This window comes from Lithobates pipiens, unplaced genomic scaffold, assembly GCF_037356315.1.
Source record: "Lithobates pipiens isolate NorthernLeopardFrog02 unplaced genomic scaffold, aLitPip1_a1.2 Scaffold_8, whole genome shotgun sequence".
Classification (NCBI taxonomy): domain Eukaryota; kingdom Metazoa; phylum Chordata; class Amphibia; order Anura; family Ranidae; genus Lithobates; species Lithobates pipiens.
Genome location: NW_027507903.1, coordinates 513,800,353 through 513,818,563, shown reverse-complemented (window position 1 = coordinate 513,818,563; position 18,211 = coordinate 513,800,353). Strand labels below are relative to the sequence as shown.

Sequence of the window (18,211 nt, the reverse complement as noted above, 5' to 3'; positions counted from 1 at the left end):
AATACCAAAAATGTTATTGAATGCCCAAAAACCCATATACTCAACATACAAATACATATATATATATATATATATATATATATATATATATATATATATATATATATATATATATATATATATATGTGTGCAGACAAATTTTTGGCTAGTAAAAGTTCGAATTGTATGACTTTTTTGGAACAGCATTAAAAAAAAAGTTTGGACCATTGGCTTAATATTATTGTAATGTGAGAAAATGCCCTTTACACACAGCTTTTCTGAACATTCATTAAAATAAATTAACTTACACATGAATTAAGTTTGTCAAGGGTATCACTCCAAACTTTCTTCATAAATAAAATGTAGAGAGGCTTATCATATATATTTAATCAAAAATGGGTTGAAATATAAAAAAATGATTGGACACATATTATTTTGCATTTGAAAAAATTAAGACGTTTTTTGGCTTTAATATATATTGCTTGAAAATAAAAAGATGTTTATTTAGTTAGTTACTTTTTATGAATATCTTATTAATGTTTATGAAGATTTTGAAGATAATAGTAGTTAGCCAGTAACTATGCAAATGCCTGGCTTTTGTATTTTTTAAAATGAAAATAATAATTTTTGTTTCGTTTTACATGGTTCTCGTTTTTGTGGGACATACCTTGCATAGTTGTTTTTGTGGATTGCTGTATGTGTTGTGATTAATTTGCAAATGAAATGTAATTAAATTCAAAAGACTTAATTGTAGTTAATATCACCGTGAGCTTGGAAATACAACATAACTAATAAGCTCTTCTTCTGGCATAAATGGTGGAGAAACCGTTTTTTCTTTTATATTGAAGCATATGGAATAATAATTTAAAGAGAAATAAACTTGTGAATTACTGTTTTTTTTTTTTTTTGTAAGAGAGATTATGAAAGAAAATCATACTTTATGTTTACCACATCTCCCTATTTTATATTCAGCTGTACAGCTCTAATTTTTTTGGAACCTGTGATGTAGCAAAATGTAAATATGTAAAAATATTGGCTGACGAGCTAACAAATTATTTTTATAGTGGTTTTGAACAATGTTTATTAGGTGCCATAAAAATGTCTGACTGCACCAGTGATAAATAAGAAGCAGAAGTTATGTTTGTCTTGTAAGATAAAAAACCTAGAAGATGGTGTATATAAAACAAAATGAAAACAGTGCATTATATTAAAATGATATATGTACATTGGATACGTTTTGGTTTTTTTCCACTAAAGCGGGATTATAAATATATTAGCAAGCCATACATGTTTGGTCAGTTAGCTTTTTTTAGGGTTTCCCTGTATTAGTAAAAGTAAAAGGAGGGAAAAATGACTACTTCTACATAATTCATTTTATTACAATATATACTGGAAAAGGGTATCTTCTTGCTTTGGTCTATTAAGTATTTCTGATGTTTTTGTCAAGAATAACCCTAACACTACTGCATGAATTGGAACTCTAACTTTCAACATACAAAAAAATTTACAAATTTATCAACTTTTAAATAACTGCCAGCTGACTCCTGTACATAAAAAAGTCTTCAAATCTATTGAACAATAATATTGTACAGATAGCATGAACCAAGCAGTGATTTCAGGGTCAGCCTAAATTGATATTTAAATTTATTTTATGAATTAGAAAGTGCACAAATGTTTTTGGAACAAATTGGAAGATTGGAAATAATGTCCTTTTCTGAAATGCAAAAATGTTTGTAGTATGGAGAAACAAAAATGTTGTCCAGTCCCATTGCAAAGTGGGATGCCTTCTAGGCTGTAGAATTAGAAGTGCCAATCAGCTGGTCTAATTTAATTTAATAAAAAAAGTCAACTGAATTTACCTTAATTTATTTATTATGTAGCTTTCCAATTGCTAGATCAGCAGGGCTTTCACACTGCCTCTCAATGGGAGCTTTTCCTCCTGACAGGTATGCAGATAGGGGACTGCAGATGAACAGCTCATAATTGTAATTTAATTTCTAAAAGACCGCACACATTTACATGTAGTACAGAAGGGCAGTCCCAAGTGTACATAAAAAAGTCACCCCAAAAAAACTGGAGGTTTTAGTTCTTTGATTTAGGCACTGGAGCGACCTGGCGAAGGACAAGGTATAAACTGATGCAGGCTGAGGCATGCGTTAACCTGGATAATGTAGGTGATACAAGGTTCATATATTGTACATTCATTTAACTCATAATGTAGGGAAGGGTGACAGTGGGAGTTATTTAATAAAGCTGCATGATGCAAAATCTGGTGCAGCTCTGCATAGAAACCAGTCAGCTTCCAGGTTTTTTTGTCAAAGCTTAATTGAACAAGCTGAAGTTAGCAGCTGGTTTGACTACCATGCACAGCTGCACCAGATTGTGAGTGCACCAGTTTTAGTAAATCTCCCCCAGTGTTTCTGGAAAGGGCATTTTATGACCCCTTTGTGCTCACCTTACCAGCATTCCCTCCTTATTCCTCTGCTTTTGGCACTGAGATCCACTGTGTTGGTGACCCACTTCCCTGGTCATGTAACAGTGCTTGGGCAAAGGGACTGGCTGCTAGGCATGGATGCTGTCCCAGACCCCCAGGTTTACAGGTTTAAAAAGCTGAAATCCAATTCACCTAACATAGAAGAATACAATTCCAAATTTAGGATCACCTGCCCTGCACAATAATGGCCAGGAAAATAGATCAAGCAGACCTAGGCAATTCTAATGATCTTCAGAAAAGAACAGCCAGGTGCACAAGGCCTGGTTAAAAATTGAGGCTGGGTTCACACCTATGTGAATTGGATTTGGGTCTAACTGCATCCAATTTGCATGACAGGAGATTGTGACCGGTTCTCTATGGAGCCCGTTCACATATCTCCATGGCGGCTCCAGAGCAGTTTCCGCAGGAGTGCGCACAGGGCCAAATTCAGGCAAAAAATCAGGCCCTGATCCATCTCTAAAATGGAGAACAGGGACGCACCGGACCCCTGTTGAGAGCCGCATCTGTGGGAGGTGTGAACCCAGACTAAAGGCTCTTTGCAGGTAGTATTTCTTTGAAAGGCAAATGGCATTATTTGCATGAATTAATTCATTATCAATCCATAATTAGGGCATATCCATAGGCAAACACAAGGGAATTACATGTGTCCAGAATCCCCCCTCCAACTTGAAATACTCTATATAATGAACCAGTGAACTGGCAATTTCCAGTAAAGCTGAAGATGTTTGTTCTGTAAAGTATATTTACGGTCCAGAGCATAATATTCATATCATGTAAGAATATTTTAACTGGGAGTCTTCCTATCCAAAACCCTTCCCAATTCACCAAATAATTAACACATTTTAAAATTCTGAAATATCTGTATAAAACTACATAAAAGGCAAGGTCATATATACCATATGGCCAAAATTGTGTGGACTCAACTGTTACACCTATATGAGCTTGTTGCCTCCCACTCCATGGGGCTATAACAGCTTTCACTCTTCTGGGAAGGCTTCCCACAAGCTTTTGGATTGTGTCTGTGGGAATTTGTGCCCATTTGGGAGGTCAGGTACTGATGGTGGATGAGAGGACCTGGCTCAAAATTGTCATTCCAATTCATCCCAAAGGTGTTCAGTAGGGTTGAGTTTGGGGGTTCTATTCAGGTCGCTTGAGTTCCTCCACAGGAAAGTGACCCTACTAGGTCTCTATGGAGCTGGCTTTGTGCATAGGGGCATGGTCATGCTGGAACAGAGAAGGTTCTTCATCAAACTGTTAGCATAAGTATGGAAGAGCACAATTGTCTAAAAGGTCTAAAATGCCTTTACTGGAAACACAGTAATTAAGAGGGGTGTCCACATGCTATTGGCCTTATAGCATAGTCCTGATAGCCAGTGTTGGTTAACAGTGTATGTAGGTTGCCGTTTCACATATTGTACAATATTTTCTTAGATGTCTTTTAAATAAACAATTGCCTTAGAGCTCTGAATAATATTATGGGGGTTATTTACGAAAGGCAAATCCACTTTGCACTGCAAGTGCACTAAAAGTGCACTTGGAAGTGCAGTCGCTCTACATCTAAGGGGTAGATCTGAAATTAGTGGAAGCTCTGCTGATTTTATCATCCAATCATGTGCAAGCTAAAATGCTGTTTTTTATTTTCCTTGCATGACCCCCTCGGATCTATAGCAGTGCAAAGTAGAGTTTCCTTTAGTAAATAACCCTCTATGTCTCATAAAAATGAATATAATTGCAAGACAAAGAAATGACCAAGACTCAGACCTCTTACACAGCAGGCCTGCAGATATATTTATCACTCCAGCTCTAACCTTATACAGAGTTATATCAAGCTCTTTATAAGTTTATATAGAAAAGGTTAATTTTCTCCAAGAAACAGTAATTAACCTTGCCATTGCAGCAAGCCCTCTGATACTTGGGATTCACACTAATTAAAACCCATTGCTCTTTATGGTAACAGTAACAAGAGTATATTATCACCAATTAAATTCTAAATAGGAACTCATCTTCATCAACCTCCTCTTGTTAAGTATAGGATTCAGCTATTATCTGCAAATTAACACTTTCATTCTGCAAGAGGATAATTATTTTACTTAAAGGGGACGTCCCTTTTCTGTGTGTTTTATTAAATGTAAGCTCCTTAGAGTCAAGTGTTATTTCCGAGGAAAGATAGCATATTCATATGTAAAAATGTTACCATTATGTAGATAAGAGATTATTTTGCACAAGGAACTTGATTGCTTAACATACTTATTTGCATTTTTTAAAGTGCATCTGTAATTTTCTAGTGATCATAACTCTGTGAAGGGGGATGGGATCAACGTGTACATGAAGGGATTTTGCTGCATTACTAGACTAATTATAGGTTAGTGATGCCAAATTGCCAATGATCCTACAGATATAGAATTCTGTAGAAGGAGATTTAGAACCTTTTTTTTGTCAATAAACGCTCATGTCTCCTTGCTCCTCAGACATGCTTGGTGGCTCCATGGCTGAACTGTCTGGCTCCTATATTGTATGGTCTGCTTTGCTTTATTTTGGAAATAAGGCCTAGACTAGCCCTGTGTGTCTCCATCCTAGCTACTGGTTACCGTGAAAACACACAAAATTAGGTTGTGGGAAAGTTAGGTTCGACAGGTGCAAGCTGCTGTTCTCGGAATAACAATAAAAAAGACAGCAAATGCCTAACAGCCTCACATCCTTAGGGCCACCATGGTAACCTGCATATGGGAGGCAGTGATTATTGGTAATGGAGTCAGGGCTTAATGTCACCCTTCCAAAATGCACTTTATATGAAAAAAACTGAAAAAAGCCGCCTTGGCAATACATTAATGGCGGTCTACTTTAACAAAGTTATGCACTGACGTGACTAGTATTCCCTTCAAATAACAGTTTATTTTTCGTAGTCGCATGACAAAGGTAATAGTACAGGCATACAGCAACAGCAGTATGGCTCCCAAAATTATGAGGGGCCCAGTGCAAGTAGACAGTGCAGAATAACACAGTATTGGGAGGTGCAACAAGATCAGGCGATCCGACCAAGGGTGCACAGCCAGACAGAAGACACCATAAGTCAGTTATCCGTGCTGGCAACCAGAAGGCCACCCAGAGTCTGCTGCCTAGCTTATATGCCAGATTCAAAACAGAGCAAGGACCATCAACAGTATTGACAAACAGAGTAGAAGAGAGAAGAATAGAGAAAAGTAAAGAAAAAGAAATAGAACACCAGCGGTCTACATCACCGTGCCTGTACCGGTTCGCCATCAATCCTCCAGCAGCCGCAATCTCCCCCAGACCAGATCGTGCTCCTCGAGCCTATCCCTCACCCTGGCAGTCATTTTCTCCATAAGTTCAACATCCTTAATCCTGGAGTATAAGGCCTCCGTGGACGGGGGCAATGGATTTTTCCAGTTTAGGGCTATTAGGCAACGAGCCGCTGTCAGAACATGCCTAAGGAGCTTCCGACCCGGCCTGGCCAGTGCGGGTTGGGACAGGCCCAGTAAGAAAAATTTAGGGGAGTGGGGTACCGACACGTCAAATAAACGCTGGAGCAGCCTTCGGGTCATGAGCCAGTATGGGGAAATCAGGGGGCAGGCCCAGTAGACGTGGAACAGGGAGCCCCGCTCCTTCAGGCATCGCCAGCAGGGGTCTGAGGTGGAGGGGTATATTTTGTGGAGTATGTCTGGGGTCTGATACCAGAAAAAGAGGATTTTGTAGGAGTTCTCTTTGTACAGTGTACACAGAGAGGACTTGGCCACCTGGCGCCACACCCCCTGCCAAGCCTCAAGGGGGAGCTCCTCATCTAGTTCCCTCTCCCAGCGTCTCATGTAGGAATGTTTACCCCTCGTTTGGAAGTGGTGTGTGTTGAGGATGCGATAAATGTCTGAGATCAGCCCTCTGCGATTCCTTCCTTCCAGAATTATCTGCTCGAATGGGGAGGGCGGGGAGAACCGTAGGTGAGGGGCCATGGCCTGTGCGAAGTGTCTGATTTGTAAGTAGCTGTAGAACGTCTGTCGGGGGAGGTCGTGCTTGGCCTGGAGCTCTGAGAAGGTCAACAGCTTTCTTGTTCTGGGGTCCACCAGATGCCCTAGATGAAACAGGTTACGCGAAGCCCAGGGCCAGGACATCTGGTGGGTCAGGCTAGTCAGGCAACTTCAGGTTGCAGAGGAAGGAAGTCATTAGGGAGAACTCCGAGTGGAGACTGTGTTCGTGGGAAAGCTTCCGCCAGAGCAGGCGGAGCTGGGCCATCGGCCCTAGTAGCCGACCCAAAGCTATCTCGACGCTCGCGCCCCATAAAAAGCTGTTCGGGTGTACCGGAGCTAGCCAGATTTTTTCAATCTCCGACCATTTGTTATATGACCTCTGCGGGAACCAGGAGACTATGGCCCATAGCTGAGCGGCCTGGTAGTAGCGAACCAAATCGGGGAACGCCAAGCCGCCGTCTGAACGTAAGGCCGTCATGACAGAGCTCGGGACCCGGTGTTTTTTGTAGTTCCATGCAAATTTCAACAGGTCCTTCTGAAGTGTGCGTAAATGTGCGTAAGGGATCGGGATCGGCAGTGTCTGAAACGAATACAGGAGCTTGGGAAGGATCACCATTTTAATGGACGTGATCCGTCCCAGGAGCGATATGTGGTGCGCCTTACATTTGTGGATTAGTTCCCTAATTGCCCGGTACAGGGGGGGGGGGGAAATTAGCCTGGTATAAGGTATGGAACGATGGCGTAAGGAAAACCCCCAAGTATTTAACCACCCGGCCGTATGTGTGCATTGGCCGGGTGGGAGCCGTCTACTTCTGATAGGACGTTCAGGAACGTCCTTCAGAAGGAGCGGGATCGCGCGCGCACGTGCCCGTGCAGCGGCATGATCCTGATGTGCTTGTGTCACCCGGACACGGCACATCTCAGATCGGCAGGAGGGCTCTGTGATTGGCCCTCCTGATCACATGACGGCCATGTCCAATCACGGCTATCATGTGATGTAAACAAACAGCCGGTTGCTAGGCAATCGGCTCCTCCTCTACTCACACAGAAGTCATCGCTGAGGAGAGGAGAGCAGATCGCTGCAGCCGGCTGATGATCAGTGATGAGTATGAGCTGTTTTTCACAGCTTTTTACTCACTGATCACCAGTCTAGTGTAAACACACAACACACCACACAGTATAAACACAGTCCCCACATATGTCCCCAAAACACACATGTCCCCAAAACATACATGTCCCCAAATAATAAAAACACATGTCCCTAATAATAAAAACATGTCCCCCACATATATGTCCCACTAAAATCACATGTCCCAATGATTATCTGCACACATATGTACGTGATCACCTGCACACATATGTACATGATCATTTGCGTACATATGTCCGTGATCACACAAACCAATTATTATACACTTAACGGAATTTTTTTAACCAAAAACATGTAGCAGAATACATTTTGGCTTCAATTTATGACAAAATTAGATTTTATTGGATTTCTTTTAAAATAGAAAAAAGAAAATATTGTTTTTTTTTTCCAAATTTCCGCTTTTTCTGCGCTTATATCGCAAAAAATAAAAAGCGGAGTCGTGAATAAATACCACCAAAATAAAGCTCTATTTGTGCGAACAAAATGATAAAAATTTCATTTGGGTACAGTGTAGCATGACCGCGCAATTGTCACTGAAAGTGCGAGAGCGATGAAAGCTGAAAATTGGGCTGGGAAGGAAGGGGGCGAAAGTGCCCTGTATTGAAGTGGGTCATCTCAACCGTCGCCATGTTGAGTGGGAGGGCCACCAATTTGGACGTGTTAATTTTGTAGCCCGAAAGCTCCCCGTAGCGGTCTAGCTCAGAGTTGAGGTTGGGTAGTGAGGTCCTGGGCTGAGTTAGGGTAAGGATAACGTCATCTGCAAAGAGCGATATCTTAAATTCCTTGCCCCTGACCGGGATCCCCCGAATATCGGGGTTGCTTCTAATGGCAGCCGCCAGAGGCTCCACGCACAGTGCGAAAAGGAGAGGAGACAGCGGACAACCCTGGCGGGTGCCATTAGCAATAGAGAAAGTTGAGGACGCGGCGAAGGGGGTCTTAACCTGCGAGGAGGGAGTAGTGTAGAGGTGCTGGACCGCAAGCAGAAATGGGCCCCGAAAGCCCATACGGTGTAACGTAGCCTCTATAAAGGGCCAGCTGAGGCGGTCAAACGCCTTCTCGGCGTCTAAACTAAGGACCAGAGATGCTAGGTTGTCCCTATTCGCCACATCAATGAGATCAATGATCTTCCTAGTGTTGTCCCCTGCTTCTCTCAGAGGGACAAAGCCCACTTGGTCCTTATGTATTAAGGAAGGGAGGATCGTATTTAAGCGATTTGCTAAGAGCTTCGTGAAACTTTTTAGGTCTGCGTTCAGTAAGGCTATGGGCCAGTAACTCACGCAGGACGTCGGATCTTTGTGTGGTTTGGGGATAAGGGAAATGAAGGAGCCTAGCATTTCGGTCGGGACCAGGAACTGTTGGAGAAAGGAGTTGAATAGTTTGGTCATATGTGGGCTCAGGAGAGGTAAAAACGCCTTGTAATACTCGTAGGGGAGCCCGTCTGGTCCCGAAGACTTGTGGGCCGGGAGAGCCTTTACAGTCACTAGGAGTTCCTCCTCAGTAATAGAGGCGTTCAGGTCCTGGAGGTCCGTGTCTTGCAGTCGGGGTAGTACTATATTTTCTAAGTACTGGGTGATACGATTAGACAGGCCCGAGGTCGGGGGGTTGTGGGGGATGTCCGGCCTGTTGTACAGATCTGTATAAAAGTCCACTATCTCTTGGGGATGGGTCAAAATATCTCCCCCCCTTTTTAATTTGGGCCGGTGCAGAGGTCAGTGCACGGTCCACCAGTTTCCGGGCCAACAACGACTGCGCTTTGTTTGCCTTGTCGTAGTAGAGTTGTCGCAGGCGGATTAGTGTCTTCTCTACAGATCCCAACGCCAGGTCCCGGAGTGTCTGCCGAGTCTGGACAATTTTCTTAAGGGTGGAGACAGAGGGGGATCCCAGAAAACGGGCTTCAAGGGTCTTAAGCCGTTTTTCGGCCAGTAGCCTGGCGGCCTGTGCGTCCCGCTTCAGGGCTGAGGATAGGGCAATACAGCGGCCTCGGATGACTGCCTTGTGGGCAGCCCACAGGGTAGCGTGCGGGATGTCTGGGGTATCGTTCTCAACAAAGTAGTGCCGGAGTGAAGTCTCCATCTCTGCCTTTGCTGGAGCATGCTGCAGGAGATAATTATTCAGCCTCCAGGAACAGGGCTGACGAAGGGGGAGGTCTAATTCTAGGGTTAGAGTTATGGGGGCGTGATCGGACCAGGAGATGGGCAGTATATGTGCAGATTGGACCGCCCTCAGTGTCGTGTTATTGACAAAAAAATGATCAATACGCGAGTGTGTGCTGTGGGGTGCAGAGTAAAAGGTGTACTGGCGGTCCCGTGGGTGCAGAGCTCGCCAGGCATCAAAAAGGCCCCGTCTTCTGGTGATCTGGCGGAAGAGCTTAGAGTCTCTTAGGGTCCTGGCCTGAGGCTCCCGGGAATCCACCGCTAGGCGATCATAGAGTACGGACTGAGTGAGGTTAAAGTCCCCCCCTATCACCAGAAGCCCGGGGGGCGTCCTAAACAGGCAGGAAAGCACCCTAGACAGGAATTGATGTTGATGGACATTGGGGGCGTAGAGGACGCATAGGGTCAGAGCCTGTGTACGCCACAGACCATGGAGAATAATGTAGTGGCCCCGTAAGTCTAAGTGTACGGAGGTGCAAGTGAAAGGGGCTCCCTGCCAGAAAAGAATGGCCACTCCCGCTCTCTTACATGGGTTGAAAGCCTGATAGATCTGAGGGAAATGTCTGGAGGCGAATGTAAAGCAATCTCCCCGGTCAAAGTGTGTTTCCTGGACCATCACTATGTCCGCCCCCGCCTGTCGGAACTCCCTAAGTGCTAGATGCCTCTTTTTGTTGGAGTTCAGACCGTGTACATTAAGGGACAGAATCTTAGCCATGATCAAGTAGGGGTGGTGTATAGGGCATACTTAGCTTGGTTTGTTGGAGGCCTACGTGCCTCGGGAGGAGTGGCGACCACTGGAGGAGGGCCGGCGACCGGGAAAACCACTGGCAGGGCGTCGCTGGAGGAGCGAGAAGAAGAGAGAACCTAGAAAGAAGGGAAAGAATAGAAACATTAACACAACACAAAATAAAAGAAAACATTAACAGAAGACAGGTCCAGAGGTCCTATAGGGACACTGAATCTGTACGGTTCCTTAACGACTCCCCAACCAAGAAGTCCAAAAATTCGGGTTAGGGAGGCACCAACAATCCACTCCACGAAAGGAACCAACAGGTGGAAAACCACGGGGGGGGGGGGGGGGGTTCAGTAACCCGGGAGTCGATCCGTCCTTGGACTCAACCTAAGCCAGCCCGGGGTAAGAAAAACAAGTAATATATGTAGCTCCGGCAATCGGGGGGAAGGAGAAACAAAACCCCCAAAATAGGGGAAAAGAAAAACTGCGGAGGGGAGACGTCCATTGGACTGGGCGTGTACTTCAGTTACATTTGGGCGACCTGCGGTGGGGATTCGGGCCTCTGTGCCGCTTGGCCGAGGGAACTTTCTGCCAGATCACCGGCATCGGGGGGGGGGGGGGAGAGACAACCAAGTCCCAGTCGGGCAGTTGAGGGACAGGAATGTCCAGAGTGTCGCAAAAGGGGACCAGGTCTTCCGGGTATCGTAAAGTCACCGATTTTCCTTGGTGTCTTGCGGTCAGGCTGAAGGAGAAGCCCCATCTGTAGAGGACATTCTTGTCCTGCAGGGCCCGGAGAAGAGGCTGCAACAGCCTGCGTTTTTGAAACGTGATCCAGGATAAATCCGGGTAAAGCTGAACCGCAGAGTTGTCAAAGGCCAGGTTGCGGATGGAGCGGGATTTGCGCATGATGTCTTCCTTAAGTGGGAAGGAGTGGATTCTGCAGATAATGTCCCTTGGTTTTGAGGCCGGGCCTTTGGGTCTCAGGGCCCGATCGGCCCTGTCCATTTCTATGTGCTTGTCTGGGTCCTCCCCTAACATCTCGTTGAATAGTGTTTGCAGCGAGGTCTGAAGGTCCTCCGCGCCCTCCGTCTCAGGCAAGCCGCGGATGCGGATGTTGTTTCTGCAGGCTCTGGTATCTAGGTCTTCCACTTGGCGTTGCATATCCCGTAGCAAGAGGCGGTGGTCAGAAGTCTCCACCTGAGCGCGGTGGGCCGCCAGCTTAGTCTCCTGGATTTCCTCCTCCGCCATCTCCACACGGTCAGCTAGGTGTTTAAGGCCAGTGTGCAGGGTCTGGATTTCAGCACGGGAAGTGGCTTGCACCTCCGCTACAAGCTGTTTAAAGTCGTCCTTCATCGGTATGGTTTGCAGATACGCTTGCCAGTAGGGGTGAATGGTCTCTTGCTGTTGGAGGAGAGGCAGAGAAGGTAGAGAGTGGAGGGGCGGCTCTCCTCGTGGTAGTCCCCGAGTAGGAGAAGGGGGCCACGATGGCTGTGGTTTCCAGGGGTCTGCCCAGGAGGTAGCATGGGGAGAACAGGGTGAAGGGTCCAGTTGGGCTGTTCCTTGAGGGTGGCCAGAGGACCGGGCCACCTGAGCATAGGAGGGGAGAGCGGCTGTGCGGTCCTTGGCTTCGCTGGAGTCCCGAGAACGGGGGAGCCTCTGTGTTTTAATAGAGGCAGGCAATGGCCATACTGCCTGATCCCCCCCCACCGCCGCGGGGGGCGCCCCATCATCCCTACCATGTGCGGGGTCCGAGCGGACCTGAGAGTCCTCCATAAGGTCCGAGGATGTAGGGGAGAGGGAGGCACTGGTGGCCGTACTGGGGAGAGGAGCGGTGCGGAGGAGGCGAGGGAAGGTCTCAGAGCATTAGGTGTGCGGCATAGAAGGTGGTGGATCAGTGGCCTGCTCCCCCCAGAACACAGAGGGGGGGGTGGGAGATGGGCAGCCCTTGTCATCCACCCCAGTAAGTTGCCTGCTCTGCGGGGAGCCCCGCGGGAGAGCCGGCAGGAGCGGGGGCTGTGTGGCTTCAGGCAGAGGGGAAGGCAGGCGTACCTGCTGTGGTGCTGTGGGACCGGTCGGCGCCATCTTGCTGCTGCGGCCTAGTCCGTGGTGGAGGTCCTGGGCCGGCTCGGCCGGTGCTTCCAGGCAGTCCTTCACAGAGCACGGTGGGCGGTATCGAGCAGGGTCTGGCTGGAGGTTATGGAGCAGAGGGCGAGGCGCTGTGGGGACTCAGTGGTGAGGATCCGCACCGTCTTGCCTCCGCCGCCCGGCAAGGCCTCGGGCAGCCGAAAATAGGTTTTGAAAGCCGAGGCGGAGCCCGGCGGGGGCTGAGGTGTGCCCCGGAGTGAAGAGGAGTACGTAGCCCGTGATCTCCCCATATTTTAGCAAGTGGGACCCCCGATTGAAGCCTTTGTAGCGTCGGGCTGGAGGGGAGCTCTCACTCCATGCGTCCTTCCAGCTCGGCTTCCGGACACGCGCTCCCCGTGACTAGTATTCCATATTTCAGTCATTCAAGAATGGAGTATGCCCTGGCCTCTGCTTTAATACACCCACTTTTTAATAAGCCTTTTCCTTTACTGGCACGCTATTCCCATTTTGTTAGGTTGCTTTAAAGTGGTTGGAAACCCACCGGGCATCCTGTATAAAACAAAGACACCATAGCAATGTGCCCACATGTCCCACATGTCCCTGCACCTGTATGAGCTGTGTTAAAATCAGAGGTCAGAGGGCGGGTCTCAATGCCGGAGCTCAGGAGGGGGGAGTCCTGACCTCACAGGACTCCCCACCTCTCTCTACACCCCCCCGCGCAAGCACAGTGGTGCGGCTTAGCCTTGCGACCAGTCATAGAAAAGTCCATGCAGGCTGACCACACCCCTTCAGGAGTACCATCAATCAGAACTCGGGGAACGCACCACAAGACTTAAGCATGCCCAATCATGCTGAGGCGTTGGAGCAGCCAATCCTGGGAGAGCTTGAGGAGAAAAGAGGAGCGAGCTGCTGCTGGAAAGCTGGACACACTTTCAATTTTTCTCATATGTTAGCTTTTGACCCAGCAAGAAAGCAGAGAGGATTTCTCAGTGAGTGCTGGATTAACTGTTTGTGGCAAGACTGGGTACAGATGACTTGACATCCTGAAGACCCCTTTCACACTGGAGTGTTTTTCAGGTGCTTTAGCATTAAAAAAGAGCCTATAAAGGACTTGAAAGAAGCCTTATCTGCAATCCCAATGTGAAAGCCCAAGTGCTTTAAGAGACCTTTCATACTGCCAGCCCCTGAAAAACGCTTGTAAAGCGTTACCAGGGTTTTTCGAGCGCTAGTGGGGTGCTTTTAACCCCTGTTATTGGCCTGCTAGTGGCCAAATAAAGAGTTAAAAGTGCCCACAAAGCGCCGCTGCCAAAAGCGCTTTGCCGGCACTTTTCAGGTGCTTTTCAGGTGTTTTGCAGGTGCTTCCTATTGATTTCAATGGGAAGGGGAGCTTTAGGAGTGGTGTATTCACCGCTCCAAAAGCGCTACAAAGCAGCTGCTTGCAGGACTTTTTTTTGATGCCTTGCCAGTGCAGTGCCTCAGTGTGAAAGCACTCGGGCTTTCACATTGGGATTGCAGTTGCGGCTTCTTTCAGACACTTTACAGGCACTTTTTTTTAAGCTAAAGCCCCTGAAAAATGCCCCAGTGTGAAAGGGATCTCAGTGTGAAAGCACTCGGGCTTTCACATTGGGATTGCAGATGAGGCTTCTTTCAATCGCTTTACATGCACTTTTTTTAACGCTAAAGCGCCTGAAAAACACCCCAGTGTGAAAGGGGTCTTACTGTACCAAGTAGAAGGCTTAATACATTTTTTTTTCAGGTTTACAACCACTTCAAGTCCTTTAAAAAGTAGAGCGTAGCCTTATGGCATGGGTGGAGCAGATAGCTGAACAGTGTGCCATAGTGATAGTCTTGTGCTCTAACATTCAAGGACTTGGTCGTAGGGTCTACTAGCTGTGCAGGGTGGTCTGTCTAACTCCAAGTAGGTCCTTTATGCTGCTAAGTGGTCTGTCTGACACCAAGTATGTCCTTTATGCTACTATATCCACATGGACAAGGAATGTTTTTTGCAGGCTTAAGCTTCATACACACTATCAGTTTTTCTGCTGATTTTTTTTCCTTCAGATTTACCAAAACCATATAGTGCAAGGGCCTGCCTGATTGCATACAAATTAAAACTCCTAAGGTTTGACCTCATATTACATGGTTTTGGTAAATCTGAAGGAAAAACTCAGCAGAAAAACTGATAGTGTGTATGAAGCTTAAGTCTGCAAAAAACATTCCTTGTCCATGTGGATATAGTAGCATAAAGGACATACTTGGTGTCAGACAGACCACTTAGCAGCATAAAGGACCTACTTGGAGTCAGACAGACCACCCTGCACAGCTAGTAGACCCTACGACTAAGTTCTGTTACCAGGTGTTTCATAGTGCTTTTTCTCATTTTCTGTTTCAATCACCATTATTAATATTTTGAGAAGAACAAGAATAGAAGGATCACTCTGCAGAGCAGTGAACAATCCTCACGTGCTCTGTATAGACAACAAGCAATGGTACATAAGTGGGGGGAAACAGAACAACATAAAATCTTGGAAATTGGGTTAGGTCTTCCCTAAGGTCACAGGTGAACACTTGGCCACCAACAGAAGTGGGGAAAAAGATGTGGGTGCAGATGGTGCAAATTATGTTCCCAATATTGTCAAAAAGGTAAAAGTATTAAAAATTCAGAAGTGGTGAAAAAAGTCTAAAAATTGAAAACTAAGGTAGACTTCCTATATATGAGATTGGAAAACTACAACTTGGTTAGTTAAAAAGCATAGTAAATGCAGATTACCAATAAAGTGCTCAATTGACAAATGTTGAATTAATGTGCTCAGAGCAATGTGGTAAGTGAGTGCTAATGAATGCTGAAAACCTACAAAATAAAATACTCATTACAACTTATGCTTTATGCTTGTAAAGTGGTACAATCCAGTTTACCTATGAGTCCACATTAGTTGAATTAGTCTTTAGCTAGACCTATCTCTTCTTCTTGTTCTTTCAGTTAATTTCCTACCTTCATAGAGGGCACAAGGCATAGACGATCAATATCTGTTTACACTTTGATATGGCCGGTTAACATCCATCTACTGCATTTTACAAGTAAAACTGCATTAGATTAAACTACCTTGTCTTCGTGGCGAGTTGAGCTTTCTGTCGATGGTGCTTATTCAGCAGGTGATCACATTAGCTGCATGAACCGAGGTCTAACGGAGGTATGTCAGTGCAGAAAAGAAGTACTTAACACTTTAGAGCTGGCGTCCGCTGGCCCTTTAAGAGATTTAGAAAGCCGGGAAGTGGAGCGGGGCTTATGATCATGTGACCGCTGTGTTTAGCTGTCACACCGGTCACATGATCGGAAAGCTCCCAATTGCAAGCAGCAAACGGGAGCACCCTCCCAGTAACTGTGCTGGGAGGGTGCAGGACACTATTGCGTGCAAATATGTGGCCCCTCAGCACCAAGACCCAGCCACCGAGAGGCCGCATATTTGTGTGCGCTCGGTGCGAAGCGTTTAAAACAGAATACTTTACTGATTTGAGAGCTCTGGCTCTGACTCAGTGGGTGTTGTGTTAGACCTCATGTAAAAATGCTGCAGAGATGGACCATTGCTCTATGGGTGGAAACATTGCAGCATTTTTACAGGGGGTGGTCTTTTCTACTCAGGCAGTGGCTGATTTCTAAAAAGAAAAAAGAAAAAACAACGGTCAGGCTATGACTGTTTTTTTAAAATCAGAACTGTTTTTTTGTTTTTTTTCCTGAATCATACTTACCTAGGTGGATGCAGCATCATTTAGATGCTGCATCTGTCCCCCGTGCCTCTACATGGAGAACCAAGCGATCAAACACCGTCAATCACTTGGTTCTCAGCAGAGAGCTACTGACTATCAGTCAGAGCTCTCTGCTCCCTCCGTGCTCATTGGAGCGCTGGGCTGTGGAGGGGCAGGGGCAGCCGGCTCAGGCTCTCAGCGGCTCGCTGAGAGGCTGCGCCAGGCGTTGGTCCAGGGATCTTGCGAGTCTCAACTCTGTGGGCATGATGACGTGGAGCCTGGACCGACTTCTGTGACATCAGCAGAGAGCAGACTTCAGCCCGCTCTCTACTGAAAACAGTCCACAGGAGTGCAAGACGAACTGCACTCCTGTGATCCATAGGAGAGGTAAAGCCAAACAAGCTTTGCCTAAACTTTTCCTTTGATAAAACAAACTGTGTTTTTTGCACACCTTTTTTGTTTAATGCACCTGGAATTTATTTGGCTAGTTTAAACTGAAAATTCAATTAGGCTTTACAAGTTTTCTTGCAATGTTAGGTAATGAACTGTTCTTTTAGGTAACAATTAATGACAACTGCACTTCCACTGATAGAGGTTTTCTTCCTGGGTTACACTTTGTGTAGCTAGTGAATAGGGCTGATGAATAGATAGTTAAGCTCAAAATCCCAGTGTTGAAGCACCAATGTCACTGATGATTAGGAAAAACTAAAAAACGAAAGAAAAGACAATCTTGAATCTTTGCTTTGGCAGTTGCTGAATGTGGCTAAGGCCTGCATCCCTAGTGAATGGAAAAGAACCTCACTCCCAACTGTGGGACAATGCTTTGCCAGGGTAAATGACTTACAAAAAAAATGGAGGATTGAACAGCGGTCCTTGGGGACATACATGAATAAAAAGTTATTTTACTATTCCAGGTACAACCACCTGTAAGAACCTATATTTTCCTTGAACAGACAAAAAGATTTGAGGCAGGAGGCCTAGTGGGAACATGATAAATACTTTAACCCCACACATGCATAGAGAGCACTGTACCATTTTGTTCATTCTCCCTTTACCAGCCCCCCACCCCTTTTTTTTTCTTCTTTTTCCCACCATCCCATTGATGAGCTGACCCAAAAAAAGTTTTACCTTTGATCCCATATTTCCTTGCCTTTTCTCAGAACCCTCATCCCTATAACTCAGATGTTGTATTTGTATGTATATTTCATCGACTAAAACATTTTAGTTGACTAAATGAATATTATTTTAGTCTACTAAAATACGACTTAAACAACTGAGATGACTAAAATATGACTAAAACTCAAATGGCATTTTAGTCAAAAGTCTAAAATATAATTTTAGTTAAAAGACCTTGTACACATGGTTGGAAATTCCGACCACAAAATCCGAAACTGTCCGAAAACTGGTGTTGCATACACATGATCGGACAAAGTTGTCGGGAAAATCTGATCGTTCGGAACGTGATGACGTTTGTTCGTTCCAACGGGACTTGTGTTCAGCCTAGTAGCCAATAGCTTTGCTCTCGTACTTTGATCTGAGCATGCGTGGCACTTCGTCCGATCGGAATTCTCTACACACGATCAGAAAAAGTCAGATCGGATTTTGTTGTCGGAAAATTTGAGATCCTGCTCTCAAATTTGTATCCGTCTGAATTACAGATGGAAAAAGTCTGGTAGAGCCCACACACGATCGGATTTTTCAACAATATAATCCAATCGGACCGCTTCCGTCTGAATTTCCGACCGCGTGTACAAACGATCAGAATTTTGGTCATAAAAAGCACTGATGGTTTTCCCGACGGAATTCCAACGAGATTTCGCTCAAGCTGTCTTGCATACACATGGTCACACAAAATTCTGACCGTCAAGAACACGGTGACATACAACGCGTATG

The 18,211-nt window shown here is 45.7% G+C and overlaps 1 protein-coding gene across 2 annotated transcripts in view; it reads left to right on the top strand.

The window, feature by feature from the left end:
• MPPED1 (metallophosphoesterase domain containing 1) overlaps window positions 1-18,211 on the top strand; it is a 183,024-nt gene that overhangs the window by 34,687 nt on the left and 130,126 nt on the right. The window lies entirely within an intron of this gene.